The sequence below is a fragment of the Coptis chinensis genome, chromosome 4, assembly GCF_015680905.1.
Source record: "Coptis chinensis isolate HL-2020 chromosome 4, ASM1568090v1, whole genome shotgun sequence".
Classification (NCBI taxonomy): domain Eukaryota; kingdom Viridiplantae; phylum Streptophyta; class Magnoliopsida; order Ranunculales; family Ranunculaceae; genus Coptis; species Coptis chinensis.
In genome coordinates this window covers 29468202-29488088 of record NC_141459.1, presented here as the reverse complement: position 1 = coordinate 29488088, position 19887 = coordinate 29468202, and the positions used below count along the sequence as shown (strand labels likewise).

The 19887-nt window shown below is 38.6% G+C and overlaps 1 long non-coding RNA gene and 2 pseudogenes across 2 annotated transcripts in view; 2 read left to right on the top strand and 1 right to left on the bottom strand.

The window, feature by feature from the left end:
- The window catches only part of LOC147503091 (putative flavin-containing monooxygenase 1), a 57901-nt pseudogene that overhangs the window by 3761 nt on the left and 34253 nt on the right, over positions 1-19887 (top strand). The window lies entirely within an intron of this gene.
- LOC147503095 (uncharacterized) lies at positions 2392-11422 on the top strand (annotated as a pseudogene).
- On the bottom strand, positions 7861-8900 carry LOC147503096 (uncharacterized). The gene is made up of 2 exons (XR_015220113.1): positions 8220-8900; positions 7861-8135 (listed from the first exon to the last, which is right to left on the bottom strand). It is a non-coding gene; the product is annotated as an uncharacterized LOC147503096 (long non-coding RNA).

Sequence of the window (19887 nt, the reverse complement as noted above, 5' to 3'; positions counted from 1 at the left end):
ATAGCTCATATTGAGATATAAACAATGATTGGTCATACTACATACGCGGGGTCGTTTTGGTTGGATCGGGTTGTTTTTTTATTTCGCTTCAAGAATAAATTTGACTTTTTATCACCCCCGTCATTTTTAATTTCGGGTCAGGAGTATACTTGTCCTAAAATCTACCCAGTGCGAGTGATTATAAAAAAAATGCTTGAGAGTGATATTTTCTTCTTTTTGTCGTTGAGACTTTGAGAGTTACTCAATGTAAAATAAATAATTATCTGTTAAAAGAAATGATTCCCGCCCAATTACAGGTGTAATTGAGTTTAATCCAAAAAATGAGATTTTCCTTTGGGAAGCTTCCACAAATAAAATCTCTTGTCTCATGTCACTACGAATCAATTATCAAAAGAAAATAGAATAAAAAATGTCACTATCAATCTGTTATATACGGTTTCTCCATTGTCAACTTTGTGAGGTAACCTCTCATCATCCACAATCCTTCAACTATATCTCATTTATTGTGCGACTTTCTATTAAATAATGTCAAACAAGATTTAAATTCAAATAATCTGATTTCAAGCATTATATAACATTTCCACAGACGAGCACCCAAGTTCATCATCAAATCTGTCTCAAATCTGTCTAGAATCTCACTATTTAAATTAAACTATTCAAAATTTGATGCATAATCAGTAGGGAATTCCTTGTTATTCTTCCACTCATTCTTCTTGAAACTTTACCAACCAACGTTAACTACTTCAAGTTCTTTGAATTTGATTAGTTGGAATTGATGAATATCATATTCTAAAAAATCTATTTGAGAAACAAAATTCCAATTTTTACAGAAAAACACCCAATTAAATCAAAGAAGGTATGTTAAAGAGAGATTTTGAATAGAGAGAATGGAAGAGAGGGAATTGGTCAGAAATTATTGATATCGTCGATCACCGCCCATAGAGAAAAAATAAAATAAAAAAAAGTTGTTCTGTTTAGTTTCCTGTTTCTATCTAGTCTCCGTTTTCTCTTTTCTTATTTTTCTTTTTGTTTTATTCCCTACATTTTATATGATAATGGGTTTTGGTTATCGTCACGTCATTCAATCCAACCAATCAAAATTGACTTCGTAACTTTTTGCTTTATTGGGCAATGTGTCATAGTCATCCCCTTTCTAAAAAGCAAATTGGCCTCCTAAGAGCATTCCCAATACAAGCGAGAGTTTTTCACCTCCACGTAGGCTCAATTTCTCTTGTTTCCTACTGTTTTGGTGAAAAGCAAGGTGAGGCTGTCAAATGCAAAGGTGAGTTTGAATCTCAGACGAAATATTTGATTCCGTTTGAATGTAAAAATAAAAAAAAAATGTGCCGGACGAAATGAAACATCTTGTTTGAAGTTAAAAAAAAATACTAAAAAAATTAAAAAAAAAAAACAAGCGAGACGGAATATTCTGGAAAAAAAACCGAAAAAAAAAAAAAAAAAAAAAAAAAAAAAAAAAAACTTATGAGACGAAATAAAACATTCCGTCCGAAGTTCACAACTTAACTACTTTCTCGGTAGCAACTGCTACTCTCGTCACTAGTTACAACTGACCGACTTTGTCACCCTTGCATTGGGCAAAGGGTTTTTCCCAAAAAACGGTGAAAATTGTCAATTTCCCTCCATAGTGATTGTGAAAACATACATTGTAGACCAAAGTGCTGTCACATTGTTGTCTGTTGTCTATTACTTTTTACAACCTCGCGAGGAGCTCAACCTGCTTCTGGTGTTAAAATCGCAAAAGTATCAAAAGAAAATTGTGTAAAGTTGTGCTGGGTAGCCTCACATGTACTCTCATGTTGCTACATACACCTTTGCTGCCACTATTGCATTAATGACTGGATAGTGCCTGTCCTACCTCAAAGGCAATGTACCGTTACCAAACCCAACCATCAAAGAAACTCCAGTTGCATGCTTATAACCTTCAGACCAATTATCGATCAAGATATTTGTTGGTCGAAGTGTCGATCTACCTTCTCTAGGGTTCGTAAGGAAGTTAACATGAGTCTCCTTCACCTGTATGCATGCGGGCCAAACCATATTAGAAAGAATACCTTGCACATGGCCATGCTTGTATTTAAAATTGGCCTGGAAAGTGCTTAATTGCTATGTGTTCCTATTAAAGTTTGCTGCACAATGTTGAACGTGTCTTCAGAAGAATAAGTCTAAGTTAGTTGGCTTAGTTGCCTAGGTTAGTGGTCAATAAAATGGGTTAGTTGCCCTAGTTTGTAGTGAAGTCATTAGTATCTGATGCCTATATAGTTGGCATAGTTAAGTTTATTTAAAGGTAGTGGAAGTTAATAAGACTCTAAGTGTTCAACAATCTTTTAGCTTTTCTTCACATTTGGTATCGGAGTGAGGTTATTCCTTTCAATGGTAGAGTCAAAATTTATGCAACCATTAATTCCTCGTTTCGATGGTCACTACGACCATTGGAGTATGCTCATGGAAAATTTCCTAAGATCCAAGGAGTTTTAATTTGGAGTCTTATTGAAACAGGGATTGGAGAACCAGCAACTAAAACAACACTAACGAACACTCAAAAAACTAAGCTAGAGGAAAGGAGGTTGAAGGATTTGAAGACAAAGAACTATTTTTTTCCAGGCGATTGATCGAGCAATTTTGGAGACAATCCTATGCAAGGATACATCCAAAGACATTTGGGAAGCAATGAAAAGAAAGTACCATGGAACCACAAAGGTGAAGCGTGCACAACTTCAAGCACTTCGCGGAGAATTCGAAACTCTAAGAATGCAAGAAGTAGAGTCTGTTTCGACCCCCACCTACGTGGCAAACGTCCATTAGTAGGGGTCTCTATTTTATTCATTTAATCAACAGGGCTAAAGCCCAATTCGTAATATCATGGATCAATGTACAGACCCATTAACTCATATGTCTAAGACTGAACCTTAGCCACATGGCTTGCCACTAATGTATATTGATTTATGTCCAGATTCATTTCTTATCAAAGAGATAATTATCAGTTGAGAGTTATATTCTATCACAATTACTCAAGCAACAAGATTACTTGAGCTACAAGGACTCTCTACTCTACCTATATAAATACCACATTATTTTTCATAAGAAACTACGTTGAAACTTGATCCCTAGAGAATAGATCTTGGGGTGCGTAGGCAGCCATTATTTGGTTCGGTTTCATCTCCCCAACATCAAATTCCTCTGTTTCTTAGTGCATTTTTACCATTGCTCGTTGTGTTGAAGCAGTTTTTGCCGAAACATAATTGGCGCCGTCTGTGGGGAATTTAGAATTCATTATCCGCGTGAAACAATCAAGATGGTAAGCACAAGAAGCGGACCAAATAGTCGACATATTCCTCCCGCTAATAATACTGCAACCCTCGAATTCAAATCGCCAATGCAAGAACCATTGAACAATCAAGTTGATCCTAGTGGTAGGATCAATTCTCAACATCCGATCAGAACAAGAACCGCCACCGCCTCGCCATTGCAAAAGGCCATACAAACCGCCCGGCACAAACCCTAACAACCTTTTGCAACAAGAAAATCGACAAGTCATCGGTAATCCTCCTGCGGTCCGCCACCGTCTATGTCGATCCTTCAGTTGACATAGATATGGACGTGGACACTACTCTCACACCAACTAACGGAAAAGGTGATAGTAACAGCCAATTCACCCCTAATACGGTTTAGCGTGAGTTACGACGAGTCAAAAATTTAAATAGGAACTTGAGAAGGAAGTTGGCAAAGAGGCAAAGGCCGGTGGACGATGCTGCAAATTCAACAACATCAAGGCGACCACGAAGGGACGCAGGCCATTCCAGTGTATGGGACCGTCTTGATGATCCACTTCATCGTCCTTAACAATGTGTTATTTCTCAAGCACAATCAACCAGTGCGTGCTCTAAAAGTAATGACCCTATTACCCGTACTTATGGGGAGAATCGGATTGGCAGGGATAACTACTACCCTAGACATGTCCGATCTCAAAGGGAAGATTTACCTCTGAGAAGCAATTCCAGGGAAGACTGCCGTCCGAGATATGTTCGACATGACTGGGAAGGCGGGCATCCCGGACAAAAGCAACCAAACATGGGAAGCGGTATAATTATACCAACTACCCGGCCAAGGGTGACTACCGCCTAGACAGCCGGTTACTGAGGATAGACAAAGACAATCACCGGTGGACTGATCGTCGCGTACCGCCAAAGATCTCTAACTCCAATAAGAGATAATGGAAGGTATCCTTCTCCCATATGTGCACGACCGGGGCGTCGGTTATTCGAGCCAATACTTTAACTCTAATGTAAGAACAACGGTTGAAAGAGTTGATTGCAAAAGAACTTAACGATAGAGAGTCAAGGGATGTAAGAATGAAAAACTTGACAGTCAATGATGGCATACTTGATAAGTTTTCGCTCGACATTCAAGAAGCTTACCACCATCCCGACTTCAAACAACCTGATTTTGAACTTTATGATGAGTCGGAAGGAGATCCTGGCTTGCATGTTCTATCGTTCAAAAATAAGTTGGTGTTATGGGGTGGAGATGATCCGCTCATATGTAAGCTCTTTCCATCAACTCTAAAGGGAGAAAGATTACGCTGGTTTAGTGAGTTGCCTTCAAGATTAATTCACCAATTCAATGAACTAGAAAATCAGTTTGTTAATCGTTTTCGCCACAATTGCAAGACGCCAAAGGATGTCGACTCACTTTTGAACATCAAGCAACAACGTGACAAAAGTTATATACATTTTACTATGTTAGGGAAGGCGAAGACCGCCGCCGCCGCTACCGCAAACGGTGGTACAAATGCCTCCGAAAGAAGGCGTCACGGAAGAAAGTATAAGGAAAACCTTCATCCCAGACTGGACCGACCTAACAGGGAAGGCCGACCTCGCAAATTTGAGGAAAATAGCCATCCTAGATAGGTCCGACCAGGCAGGGAAAGAAGGCGTCGCGGAAGAAAGTATAAAGAAAACCTTCATCCCAGACTGGACCGACCTGACAGGGAAAGCCGACCTCGCAAATTTGAGGAAAATCGCCATCCTAGATAGGTCCGACCAGACAGGGAAGGAAGGTGTTACAAAAGCAACTAGAGGGAAGACCACAATCCCAGAGAAACTACCGACCTAGATAGGTTGGTTACACGCAAAGAAAAAGACAATCTCCAGTCGGACCCGAACGTGTGTACCGCTTAAAATCTCTAACTCTTGTAAGAGGTAATGGCATGTGTCATTTTCCACATAAGCTCGATCGGGGGCGTCTGTCTGTTTAAATCTTCTGGATAAAATGGATTTCACCCCACTTAGCACGAAGTCCCTTTGATGTAACTTCCCACTCATCATAAAGGTCATCTGAACCTTAACGGAGCTTGTCCGATTCATCCGTACCGTTACCCACGAATTTCCGAACCGGTGAAGCGCCACCGGGCTTCCAACGCCTATCTTTCATGGATGCTTCTTGAGGGTACTACGGATATCTTTGAATGTGGATGACCAAGAGTTCACCGCCTTCATCACCGATCAAGGCATTTTTGCTACACTATTATGCCTTTTTGGTGCGAAAAATGTCGGTGCAACCTACCAAAAGCTTGTCAATACAATTTTTCCGATCGTTTGGGAAAAAAAATAATGAAGGCTTATATTGATGATATAGTCGTTAAATCGAAACATACTGGTGATCATCTTTCTGTTCTTCAACTTGTTTTTGATAGGCTTAATAAGTATAACATGAAACTCAATCCGGCCAAATATTCTTTTGGCCTCTCTTCTGGAAAATTTATGGGATTCCTCATGACTCGTAGAGGTATTGAGGCTAATCCTGATCAGATACGCACCGTTATTGATATGCCATCACAAAAAAAAAGAAGAAGAAGGAAATTTAACGACTTACTGGTCGGCTTGTTGCTCTTCATAGATTTATTTCTAAATATTCCGATCGTTGTCATCCCTTCTTCCAGACTTTAAACGGGGCGACAACTTGGAACGTTGATTGTGAGATGGCATTGCAACAACTAGATCGAGAAATACTTGGTCAGTCCTCCTATATTGACAAGTCCTTCAACGGGTCAACCTAGTGGCATATACCTGGCAGCTACAACTCAAGCTATTAGTGCTGTTCTTTTCATTGATGATGGTAGACCCGTCTTTTTTATCAGTAAGACTTTAACCGGAGCTGAGTCTCGTTATTCAAAGATGGAATAAATTGCACTTGCATTTGTTCGTGTCGCTCGCCGATTGAAACCATACTTTCAGGGGAGGTTGGTCATAATTATACTGAAAATCCCTTACGCAAGATCTTTCGTGATGCACAGGAATCAAGTTGATTAGCCGAATGGGAAAATTATCTTAGTGCATATAGCATTGTCTTTGACAATCATACTACTGAAAAAGGACATGCTCTGGCTTCTTTGATAGTTGATTTTCCGATTAATGATTCTCCTATTGATGATTTCTTGCGCCAAGAAGAATCTATGGAAGACATTCTGCGGCCAATAACTGGGGGCGACGAAGACCAACATGAAAACGCAATTCCTAATCCCATTGACTTATGGATTGTTTATTGAGATGGCTCCATATAGTAACGGGTTTGGAATTGGATGCATTTTTTTGTTAAACCCGGCGGAGAAAAGATTGGGAAATCTGTGCGACTTAGTTTCGCCGCTTCAAATAACGAAGCCGAGTATGAGGCTGCCATTTGTGCCTTGAGAACAGCTTTGACACTGGGGGCGCGAAAGCTCCAGTTATACACGGATTCTCGCCTTGTTGCCAATCAGTTTGGTGGGTCTTTTGAAGCAAAGAGATGGCGTATGGCGGCTTATCTTAGTTTGATACATAGTCTTGCTCGACAATTTGATAGCATCTCTATCACTCAAAGACCCCGAAATGACATGCGTCATGCAGATTCATTGGCTTATCTCTCCGCCGCCGTTAGAAGCGAAGGGTCAAGACACATCACTTTTGCAGTCATCTTTTCGTCAGTTTAAGTTTAAACGTTTTACGCTCACTTAGTTCATTACTATCATTACGAAAAAATCTGACGAAGTTACCACATTTAGCTTCGTCAGTTTACGTTTGAACGTTTTTTACGCTCGCTTAGTTCATTACTATCATTACGAAAAAATCTGATGAAGTTACCACATTTAGCTTCGTCAGTTTACGTTTGAACGTTTTTTACGCTCGCTTAATCATTACTATCGCTACGACAAAATCTGACGAAGTTACTACTTTTAACTTCACCAGTCTAAGTTTGAACGCTTTTAATCATTACTATCGCTACGACAAAATCTGACGAAGCTACTACTTTTACCTTCGCCAGTCTAAGTTTGAACGCTTTTACGCTCGCTTAGTTCATTAATATTGTTCCGACAAAATCTGACGAGGTTACCACGTTTAGCTTTGTCAGCCTAAGTTTGAACGCTTTTATGCTCGCTTAGCCTAATTTTGCAAAGTTAAGTATGCATTGGGGGCGTTTTTCTCTACGTGGGGGCATCTCGTTCTATTTCATTTCAACTATATAAATCAACAACATTGTCAGTTTTCCACAGGTATGTTATCTATCACAACAACAACATTCAATAGCAAACGCATACTTTATTTTTATTTATTTTTCATCAAAAGAAGTTTTAGCTCTATGGTATTACATTCACACAATTACCTAATCAATTGTCTCTATCAATTATCTTACACGATTCGCTCAATTAAATCTTCATTTTTTCTTCTTCGAATCTGCGCTTCGCTTTTAGCACTTTCGGTTAATTATCTTCCGCATTCATTATTTTTTCTAAGGCATTGCGCCGCTCTTTCTCAACGAAACTTTCCGTCGGCTTCTAAAGCATTGGGCTGATATTTCTGAGAGACATTTTTCATCAATTTTTCTGAGCGAAAATTTTCTCCGACTTCTTTATTTCTTCTATGACATTGCGGCACGATCACCCTAAGCAAAACCTTTCTTCATCTTCCTTATTTTTTCTAAGGCCTTGTGCCGATCTTTCTGAGTACAACTTTCCAAGTTAAACTTTCCGACAGCTTCATTATTTAATTTCTTCTACGACATTACTTGACATCTTTCTGCGCGAAACTTTTCTCCGTCGACTCTTTGTAACTATATTTTGCTCGTAATTCCGCCATTTCAACCTGCGACAAAAATACAAATTTTTTCGTCAGTCTTTCAGACTTAACCAAAATTTTACGACAACTTATAAAAAAATACTAACATACCTGTTTCATGCTGTCAATAATCATTGGCACCGCTTAAAGTATTTTTCGAGTTCATCCACGGTGAACGACACTTTTTCTTTAGCCATTGGTTTTCGAATAGTCACCCCGACATTCTCTATCATTCTTTCCTTTACAATCCAGTTATTTTATTTTCCGCTTTCGGTTAACTATTTTCCGCTATCGAAATATGCATTCGCTTCGCTTAGCGCTTTCGGTTAACTATTTTCCGCAGTCATTCTTTTTCTAAGGCATTGTGCCGCTCTTTCTCAACGAAACTTCTGTCAGCTTCTTTAATTCTTCTACGACATTAATTGACGTCTTTCTGTGCTAAACTTTTCTCCATCGACTCTTTATGAATATAATTTGCTCATAATACCGCCGTTTCTCCGTGCGGCGAGAATTCGCATTACGTCACATTTTTTTGCGAAAACTTTCTCCAGCTTCATTATTTTTTCTAAGGCATTGTGCCGATCTTTCTACGGAAAATTTTCCGAGCGAAAATTTTCATCAGCGTCATTATTTTTTCTATGGCATTGTGCCGATCTTTCTCCGAAAAATTTTCTGAGTGAAAATTTCCGTCAGCATCATTATTTTTTCGAAGGCATTCTGCCAATCTTTCTACGAGAAATTTACCAAGTGAAATTTTTTGACAGCTTCATTATTTTTTTAAGGCATTAAGCCGAACTTTCTGAGCGGATTGAAAATTATCTTCACCTTATTTATTTTTACAAGGCATTGAGATCATGGAATTTAAACTTTCCTTCAGCGGTATTTTCGGAAATATTCTTTCTCCCGTCGTACCACTGTTTCTACCAGCGACGACAAGAATAAATTTTTCGTCAGTCTTTCAGACTTAACCAAAATTTTACGACAACTTATAAAAAAAATACTAACATATCTGTTTCTGGCACCGCTCTGTCATATTCTTTCCAGTTGTCTCCGTTTTCTTCGTCTTCTTCGGCAGACCAATTTTAGTTTTGATCAAAACGCAACAATTTGAGCTTAATATCCTGAGCTAGATTATGCCGATCAATCTTTAGTTGCCTATCCAATTATCGTAGTAAAGAGAAATTCCGGTAGACTTAATTGCCAATCCTTTATTCTCATTTTCCCCCTCATTGTCCTTCTCTGCGTTACCATGCAGTTGTGAATACTGAGAGTGACTACCAGCATTTGCAACATTCCAATCACTGAGAGTGACTACCAGCATTTGCAACATTCCAATCACTGCATTCTCCAATTGAAAAGAGATCCTTGGAAGTTTTTGCAAATAGGGACTCCACATTGCAAGAACGGTTTTGTGGGGAAGGTCCCACCATAAGTGAATCTCTTGGATCCATGAAGTTGTGCTCTACACATTTATCACCCATCTCATTATTTTTTATCTTTACAGACCCTGCATGCATGTGATGACTCTCCTTTTCAACATGAGGTAACATTCCAATATCCCCTTCACCCAAAATTGATGCTTTAGTCTCAAGTATATCCAAGATTTGATTATTCTGATGATTACATGGACTCGCCTTCACATCGCAATTTGTCGACCCTACCGAAACTTCGAGTGCTCGCGATTTGAATCTCCGATTGGTTCCATTCATACACAATTTTCCGGGTCATCATAATGCGTAATCACTAAGAAGGATAAGATTTCCATTTCGATGATAAAGATTTCTTTGTTTGTGGTTGATGTGCAACTGAGATGTTCAAAGTTTTGTCTCTATCCAGAGCTTGAGTTTGAGTACAATTTCCTCTTGGGATCTCAGTGTATGACATGTCTTCCCGAGAGAGCCGGCAGACTGGTGTGGTAAAAAAATTGGAGGACAAACTGGGCAGCGTTGCACCAATCCCTGATTATTCTCTGCTACCTCTTTCTTGAATGAAGATCATCTTTTATTTAACTGCGTCATTGCGTCTCGTCTACATTAATTTGACATTATTTCGTTTCCGATAATTCACGAATTTTTTTCCGAGTGTCTATTTTCCTATCGTTTACGTTCACACGAAACATTGTTATCATTCCGCTTACTTTTTTCTTCTTCCACGTTTTCCTTGAATTTTTCTTCTCTTCTTTGCCATGTGAACTTTGTTCGCATGACAAAGAGGGGGCGGTGTTTCGACCCCCACCTACGTGGCAAACGTCCATTAGTAGGGGTCTCTATTTTATTCATTTAATCAACAGGGCTAAAGCCCAATTCGTAATATCATGGATCAATGTACAGGCCCATTAACTCATATGTCTAAGACTGAACCTTAGCCACATGGCTTGCCACTAATATACATTGATTTATGTCCAGATTCATTTCTTATCAAAGAGATAATTATCAGTTGAGAGTTATATTCTATCACAATTACTCAAGCAACAAGATTACTTGAGCTACAAGGACTCTCTACTCTACCTATATAAATACCACATTATTTTTCATAAGGAACTACGTTGAAACTTGATCCCTAGAGAATAGATCTTGGGTACGTAGGCAGCCATTATTTGGTTCAGTTTCATCTCCCCCAACATCAAATTCCTCTGTTTCTTAGTGCATTTTTTACCATTGCTCTCGTTGTGTTGAAGCAGTTTACTGCCGGAAAGCGAGTCTATCTCTGATTATTTTTTGAGAACTATGACGATTGCAAACAAGATGCGAATCTACGGTGAGAAAATGAATGATATTACCATTATTGAGAAGGTTCTTCGATCAATGATATCGAAGTTCGATTATGTGGTTTGTTCAATTGAAGAATCGAAAGACCTTGATGCACACTCAATCGACGAATTGATGAGTTCGTTGTTGGTTCACGAACAAAGAATCCAACAACATGTTGCAATGGATCAAGCATTGCAAGTCTCAACCAACGATCAACCAAGAGAAGCCGGTCGAGGACGGGGACGAGGTAACTTTCGGGGAAGAGGTAGAGGACGTGTTAACAACCAAAGAGGTAATCAAGATCCAAGGCCATGGGATAAATCCAACATCCAATGCTTTGGATGTCACAAGTTTGGGCATTACCATTCGGACTGCCGAACAAATCCTTATCCAGAAGTAAATGAAGAATTGAATTTTGCGGAGAATGAAGAAGAAATATCTCTTCTTTTGGTTTGTAATACCGACAAAAAAACACAACAAAATATGTGGTACTTGGACACGGGTGCCAGTAATCATATGTGTGGAGACAAGTCTGTTTTTTCGCAGTTAGATGATTCTTTCTGAAAATCAGTTAAATTCGGAGATGATTCTAAAATTTCTGTAATGAGGAAGGGTGATATCAAGCTCGGAACACAAGATAATTCTTAGCAGGTTATTTCCAATGTCGAGCACTTGAGAATTTATGGATGCATCGCATATGCTCACATTCTTGATGAAAGAAGGAAAAAGCTTGACGACAAAGGAAATGACAAGATGATGATCAATGATTTCAAGCAGTCAATGATGGCAGAATTTGAGATGTCCGATCTAGGAAAAATGCACTACTTCCTTGGCATTGAAGTGGTACAATCCGAAGCGGGTATCTTCATATCCCAAAAGAAATATGTCAAAGAAATCTTGGAACGATTCAAGATGAAGGACTGTAATTCAGTACAGACGCCAATTGAAGTCGGGTTAAAGTTCACCATAGAACCTAAAGGGGAAAAAGTTGATGGTTTGATATACAAGCAAATTGTCGGAAGTCTCATGTACTTGACTGCTACAAGGCCAGATATTGTGCATGGTGTTAGTCTCATTAGTCGTTACCTGGAGCACCTGAAGGCGGTACATCTTAATGCTACAAAAAGGATACTGCGATACTTAAAAGGTACACTTGAGCTTGGAATTTTATACAGGAAAGGGGAGCATTCAGATTTAGTTGGTTTCACGGACAGCGATTATGCAGGAGACTCAGATGATAGGAAGAGTACTTTGAGTTATGCATTTATGTTTGGATCGGCTGCCATCTTTTGGTCATCAAAAAAGCAACCGATTGTCACCCTGTCAACCACGGAGCCAGAATATATTGTTGTAGCGGCTTGTGCCTGTCAAGCAATTTGGTTACGAAATTTACTTGGTGAAGTGGTTTTTTATCAAGGAATAAGCACTCGTATATTTTGTGACAACAGTTCAACAATCAAGTTATCCAAAAATCCAGTTTATCATGGGTGAAGCAAACACATTGATGTGCGATATCATTTCTTAAGAGACCTTGTCAAGGATGGTATAATTGATCTTCTATACTGCAAAAGCGAAGATCAAGTGGTTGACATCTTTATGAAACCTCTCAAGTTTGAAGCATTTGAGAAACTTCGTGCACTACTCGGTGTTTGTTCGTTTGAGGGAAAGAGCTGCGTGCTCCAACAACAATGCAGGGACTTCATAAACTGAAGTTAGCAACTTTCAGTTTAAGGGAGAGTGTTAAAGTTTGCTACACAATGTTGAACATGTCTTCAGAAGAATAAGTCTAAGTTAGTTGGCTTAGTTGCCTAGGTTAGTGGTCAATAAAATGGGTTAGTTGCCTTAGTTTGTAGTGAAGTCGTTAGTATCTGATGCTATGGGAGAAGAAAGATATGAAGGCGCGTGCGCCCCTTAGATTGTGCATGATGAAGGGGCGTGCGCGCCCTAGTCGGTTTGTGACAGAAGTTCGATAGATTTGTGTGTTTCTATAAAGGAAAGACTCCACTCTTTTAGAAATCAGACAGACGAGTGTGCACTCATGTTGTGCCTATATAAATCCCTGTAACACAACCCTAATTTACGCAAGAAATAAACACCTTTCTTCTCCCGTGGACGTAGGCTGTCGCATTGGCACTGAACCACTATAAATCTTGTGTTTTCTCTATTAGATTGGTTGTGGTTTTCTACATGGTATCAGAACGGAGCGCTTAATCACTTCTCTAAATCAACCTAAATAAACACAAAACACTATGACAGATCCAAAACTAAACCCAAAGTCTGTTGTAACAACAGAGACTGATTCTAATCCTGGTTGGAAGTTGTCATCAATTCTTTTGAATGAAACAAACTATATACCTTAGTCTAGGGCTTTTTCGCTATCTCTGGGTGGCAAGAGAAAATTAGGGTTCATTAATGGTGCAAAGGTGTGTCCTGCCATTGATGATACCGAATATGAGAATTTGGTTTCCAATGATCAGCTTGTTTGATCTTATTTACTCAATTCGATGGAGTCAACTATTGCTGGAATTTTTACTTTCTCTGATTCTGCAAAGGAGATGTGGGATTCAATTGAAGATTTATACAGAAACCAGAATAATTCTGCCCATGTTTTTGAACTTCAACTTGCAATCGGTGCTTTGCAACAAAGTGAGAAGACTTTTACATAACACCTTGGGAATCTGAAGAAATTGTGGGATGAGTTAAACATATATCGTCCACACACTACAAATGCTAAGACTCTTTTGAAACGGGCTGAAGAGGATAAAATCTTCACAGTATTTCATAGTCTTAAACCAGAATATGAAAATCTGGAAAGCAATATTCTAATGGAAAACACTCTTCCTTCACTTGCTGTTGTTTGTGCAACTATTCAAAGAGAGGAAACTAGGAAGAAAACCATGAACTCCAAGGTGAAGTCTTCAATATTTGAATCTACTGTATTACTTGCAGAAAACGATTTTTGAAAGAAGTCCCAAGGATTCGAAAAAAGTAAGGAAAAAAGGGAACCGTTTCATTGTGATCATTGTGGAAAAAACTGGCACACCAAGGACCGTTGTTGGGAATTACATCCGCATCTTAAAAAGGAACTCAGATCATGCCGCAGTAGCCGAGACATCAATTTCCAACTTAGATATTAGTCATCAGTTAAGTCAAATTCCCCAACAACTCACTAAGTCCATGCCATCTAGTAAAGGTTAATATGTCTCAACTCATGTGTCAGGTAATTTACATGCCTATTTCACTACGCCAGAAAATAGTAACTCATGGATAATTGATTCGGGGGCTACTGATCATATGGCTAATTTCCCTGCCTCTGTCCATAATTTTGTGTCCAACACCGAAAAACATAATATTTCCATAGCCAATGGATCCACCGTCCCCATTCTAGGTAGTGGTCAAGTGTATTTTTTTAATCAAAGTCTCAAGAGTGACTCTCTAGTTGTTCCTTCCTTCCCTGTCCAACTTCTATATGTTGGAAAACTTACAAATTCTTTAAATTGTGATGTCATTTTTTCCCCTAACTCTGTCGTCTTTCAGGATTGAAAGTCGAAGAGGACGATTGGTGAAGGAATTTATTCCAATGGGCTCTATTTGTTGATGTCGAATAAGAAGGCGTGTCAAGCTAGTGGTTTACTTGAGAGTCACATTTTACATAAAAGACTTGGGCATCCATCTAGTCATGTCATGTTAAATTTGTTTCCGCATGTTTTTATAAACTCTGATGATGTTTGTGATGCATGTTTGTCAATTTTCTAAACAAACTCGTTTACCATTTCCAAACTCGCATACTATGTCTAATAATTTTTTTGAGTTAATCCACTCTGATTTATGGGGACCTGCTCCCGTTAATTCTTATGATGGCTATAAGTATTTTGTGTTGTTTATTGATGATAAATCTCGTGCTACATGGTTATATTTGTTGAAATCGAAGACTGAAGTTGTGACTGTTTTCAAAGATTTTCATAATATGGTTACTGATAAGAGCCCAAAATTGTAGTTTTAACCCCTTAACAATCGTACTTTTAGACCAATTATGTGAATAATAAGTAAGAGTTAATATTGATTACGTGTTTTTATGCATTTCAGGCTTCAAAGTCCATTATGTGCAGAAATGTGCCACTTTAGCGAGATAAAGGAGCAAAGGTAGGTTGCTAAGGAGTTCTGTGATTAAAGGCCAATTTTCAAGAAGACAAAGCCTTTGTAAAGCACGGTCAAAAGCTGAAAAGTCAAAGTCCACGCGAGCATAAACAGTGCACAAAGTCAGCAAAACTTCCGAAGACCATATCTTTGGACTTAGACATCGGAATTGGGCCTACCTTATGTCAAAACGACCGGCTCGAAAAGAGCTTTCCAATGGTCCAAGCCTTGGCCAAATCAGAGGAGCAGAAGTGGACGAAACATCTGTCGAAGCCAACTACAGCTGAAGAGCCCATTTTGGACTAAAGAAATTGGGTTTTGGGCCCGATTTTCCGGCCCAAAACATGGCTCCAAGCCCATGCACGATTTTTAGATCTGAAAGTATAAAAACAAAAGCTTGACTCTTTGTTAATGGTAGTTAGGTTAGGAAGCTAATGTTAATGGAGTTTAGGGTTAGAAAAAGATAGATCTAGATCTAGTCTTTTTACATTCATTCAATTAGTTAGATTAGAATCATATTTAGTTTTTAGAATAAAGTATTAGTTCTTCATTTCAATTTAGATTATTGTTTAAATTCTTATTTAGATTTAATTGTCTTAAATTCATAATTAGTTATTCACAATCTTAGTTCTAAATTAGTTTTAATTTCAGTTTAATTTAATTATGTCTTATTGTTATTATTGTTCTTGTGTTGGGAATGGTAGTATAGAAATTTCACATCAAATCATTACTCTCACCATTGTTCCTTTTGGGTTTGATTAGTTGAATTCGATTTAAGTCTAGAGAGTTAAGAGTGGACGAATCCTTACTCATTATATTGCATGAATATGTTTTGAGAGTAAGAAGAATTGATTTAAACGTAAGAACGGTATGATTACGTATTAGTATTGTTAATTAACATTAATATTTAGGATTCTACTACTATTTTTACGGGTTATCAAATGGCGCCGCTGCCATCTTAATCTCGTTCTAGACAAGAATTCAATTGCTTAAATCCAAGGGGCAATCCCTCATTCTCTACCCACCCACCCTTTTAATTTTTCATTCTTATTTCTTGAATTTTCGGAACTGTTCATTGTTTTAGGCATAGGGGCTGCGGATTCACAGAGAAAAACACTGCATTGAAGGTATTTCTAAATTTTCGAAAATTCTGAAAATTTTCAGACATAATATTTAATGTGTTTTGATTTAGTGGAATATTTTCAGATTTTTCAAAGTTGGTTTACCTTGTGAAAAAAATACGATCTTTACAGTGCTGCATTTCAGTTTTCACACCATATATTCTTGAAAAACAGACGAGTAAGGTTACATAGGGAGTTCTAAAAATTCTATAATTTTTACAGAAGTATCTATCCTAAGTCAGGAGTTTGTAGTAAAAATTTGACGAGTTTTTGATTTGTTTTGACCACCTAAATAGTAGAGTGTTTCCAGTGTGTTTCTGCAGTGTTGGAAACACTTAATATCTGAAATACCAGCCAATAAGGAAAGGTTGTAGGACTCCAATTGCTCTAAAGTTTTTACAGAAACAAGTAGGATCTGTCAGGAGTCTCCAGTAAAAATTTGGCAATTGTTGGCTTTGTTTTGATGGGTTAACCATTCGGTTGTTTTTATTGTGTCCGAAAACTGTTTTGTAAACTTTGCTGGGCAGTAGAGGGAATTTCATAGCTCCGATTGATCTGAAATTTTACAGGCTACTTGATAGATGTCTTAGCAAATTACTATAACAATTTCAAATTTTTTGGAGTACGATAAAAGGCCTAAAACTCGAAAACCCTGAAGTGCGACCTGCACCCAAACCGAGCGCGACCGCTTGGCCGGCTCTTGGACATTCGAAAACCCGAAAGCACTGCGCCAAGCAAAAGAGGGCACCCGCGCCCTCGAAGGAAAATTCAGCGTGAACAACCCAATTTTCACAGGTTAGTTCAAATTTCTATTTCTTCAAGTTATTCAGTGTTTCTAACTTGTTAAATACACTGAGATTGCGTATACAAGACGCTATTCAAACACGTAGCAAGGAGGCATTCAAGTACTCCTTCTTCCACTCCTCACCTTTTCTGTCAGAGGAGTTTTAATTCTAGTATAATCAGGCTTGTTTTTCGTAGAAATAAATACAACACGCCTATCTAGAATTTCACACACTACACTTGCATCAATGGCTAAAGAACAAGAGACTCCTCTCTCTGATTTTTATAAAGCCCTAAACGATTGCCCTAAGTCGGTGCATCGTTCTTTGCGGACCTAGTGGGGGATTTTGAATCCCCTAATATATTTAACTTGTTACCGGTTTTTCATGGTTTAGACCACGAGAAGCCTTTCCAGCACATGCGTAGGATAGACCAAGTTCTCACTACATTCCATCATCCTAGCGTAAGTCCAGATCAAGTTAAACTTAGGGTGTTTCCTTTCACCCTAGCCGACAAGGCGGCGTCTTAGTTAATTGCCCAAACGCCAAACTCTGTGGACTCATGGGCTCAACTTGTTCAATTGTTCATGGAACAATTTTACCCACCACTAAAGACAGATGAAATGCTTCACAAGATTCATTTCTTCAGCCAGAATCCTCATGAATCCTTTTCAGAGGCCTGGAATCGTTTCACTGATCTTCTCATTGAATGCCCACATCATAATCTTGCGAAAGACACGCTTGTTCGTGCTTTCCTCAAGGAGCTTTCACATTATCATAAGGAGGTTCTAGATATCATGGTAGGGGTAGTTTTTTCTTAGTAAAGGAGCCGGAGGCTTATAAATTCTTAGAAGATCAATCTAAGAAGAACAACAATTGGGGAGGTAACGATTCCTCCCGCTCCTCTCCTTCTTCTCTTGAGGTTAAACATGATCCCGAAGCTTAAAACTCTTATCGATACCCTCACTAAAAAGGTAGATGCCATCTCTCGTTCAACAACAACCTACTCAGTCCATGAACATTAACTCTACTCGTTGTAATGTGCATTTGTAGTCTTGAGCATTCCGACTTCTATTGTCCTCTTGTCTATGCACAAACACCACCACAACCATCACACTTCAACGAGTTAACTCAACATCAAGGACAAGGGAACTTAGGTGACCGGAATAGAAGTTTAGTACCCATAACCCGGAACTATCAACATCAAGACATGAACGCCAACAAGCTTTAATTCCAATACAACCATCTACGGACAAAGTAGTAGTGACCTTGTTGGAGAAACAAAATCAAATTATGCAACAAAACTCCAACTTGATGAAAGATCAAAGATGATCAAAACTCTAATATGATGAAACAAACGATGCAAATGATGCAGTCTTTGTGCCAAAAGGTTATTGACATGTCTTCTAACCAAAATAATAACCAAACCGGCGTGTTTCCAAGTCAAGCAGTGCCTAATCCCAAGTCAACAAACACCGCCTTTGAAATAAACAGTATTTACTGTAATGGTAATATAAACCAAGGGGACCTACAGGCAGTTACTACCCTTTGTTCAGGGCGAGTAGTTGATAACCAAGTGACTATGCCTAAAGATTACCCGCAAACTAAAAATGATACCATACCAAATACTATAATAGAAACTGAAGACCCTACAACTATAGAAGTACCAGTTAAACCACAACCAAAAGGGAAAACATTACAAGACCCAATAATAGAAAGTGAAGACCCTACACCTGTAGAGGTTCCAATATGGATACCTAGATGGAAAACGGATAGAGATAAAGCAAAGACTAATAATACTTTTATCCTTTCTGCTAAAAATAGCGATAAAGCACCATATCCTCAAAGACTAGTTGTGTTTAAAAAGGACGAGAATTTTGATGAGATTAGGGAAGTGTTTAAAAATTTGACTATAAACCTACCTTTTCTAGAAGCTATAAAAAGTCTACTTGGACACGCTAAGTTTCTAAAAGAGTTGTGCACCAAGAAGAGGAAAACCAACATACCCCACGAAGCATTCTTAACTGAACAATATCCATCTTTATCTGAACATAACGGAATTTTTAAGTACAAGGACCCCGGTCGTCCTACTGTACAATGCACCTTAGGTGATACCTTCATAACAACTGCTTTATTAGACCTGGGGGCGAGTGTTAACTTACTCCCTTTTTATTTATATAAACAACTAGGTCTAACAAAACTTCAACCAACCAAAATGACTTTGCAGTTAGCCGATCGTTCTATTAAGTATCCCAAGGGTGTAGTTGAAAAATATTCTCGTTAAAGTTCAGGATTTTTACTATCCAGCCGACTTTGTTATTCTTGACACAGAAGTTGCTCATGATTCCATTCCCATCATCTTAGGGCGTCCTTTCTTGGCAACCGCCAATGCCCAAATCAATTTTCGGGATGGCTCAATAACTCTTTCTTTTGGAAATCTTTCTGTAGAAGTTAACATGTTTAGACAAAATCAGGGACAACTAGGTTTGCTGTAGAAGGGAAGTGAAGTCCATTGAGAGTTTTGTACCTTACATTAGTGGTGACACTTTAGTCCCCACACTAGTAGATACCCCTCTTATGGAAGAAGACAAGGATCACAATTTCTACTCCCTAGGGCGTAGATAACATCAAGGAGGATTTCCTTCGACTCTTTTGCAACCTTTTTTTGCCGCCTCGCGAGTTCTCTCCTATTGACATCCATTCATCTCTTGACGCCATGACGGAAGAAGAATTTTTCACCCTCTATCCCAGTGATTCTTCTTACCCACCTATTGAGGAATGTCTTGCATATCTCAAGGCCTCTGATGATATAGACCTAAGAATACTAGTTGAACACCATTCACCCACTCACATCCTCATGTCACTCATTCACCTTCTATCACGAATGTTCCTCGCCCTCTACCTTTTCAAAGAACCATTGAGTTTGTACTTGACCTTGGCGTTTCTCCTATGCTTCATAACTATCTAAAACCAACTGGTGAAGAAGTAA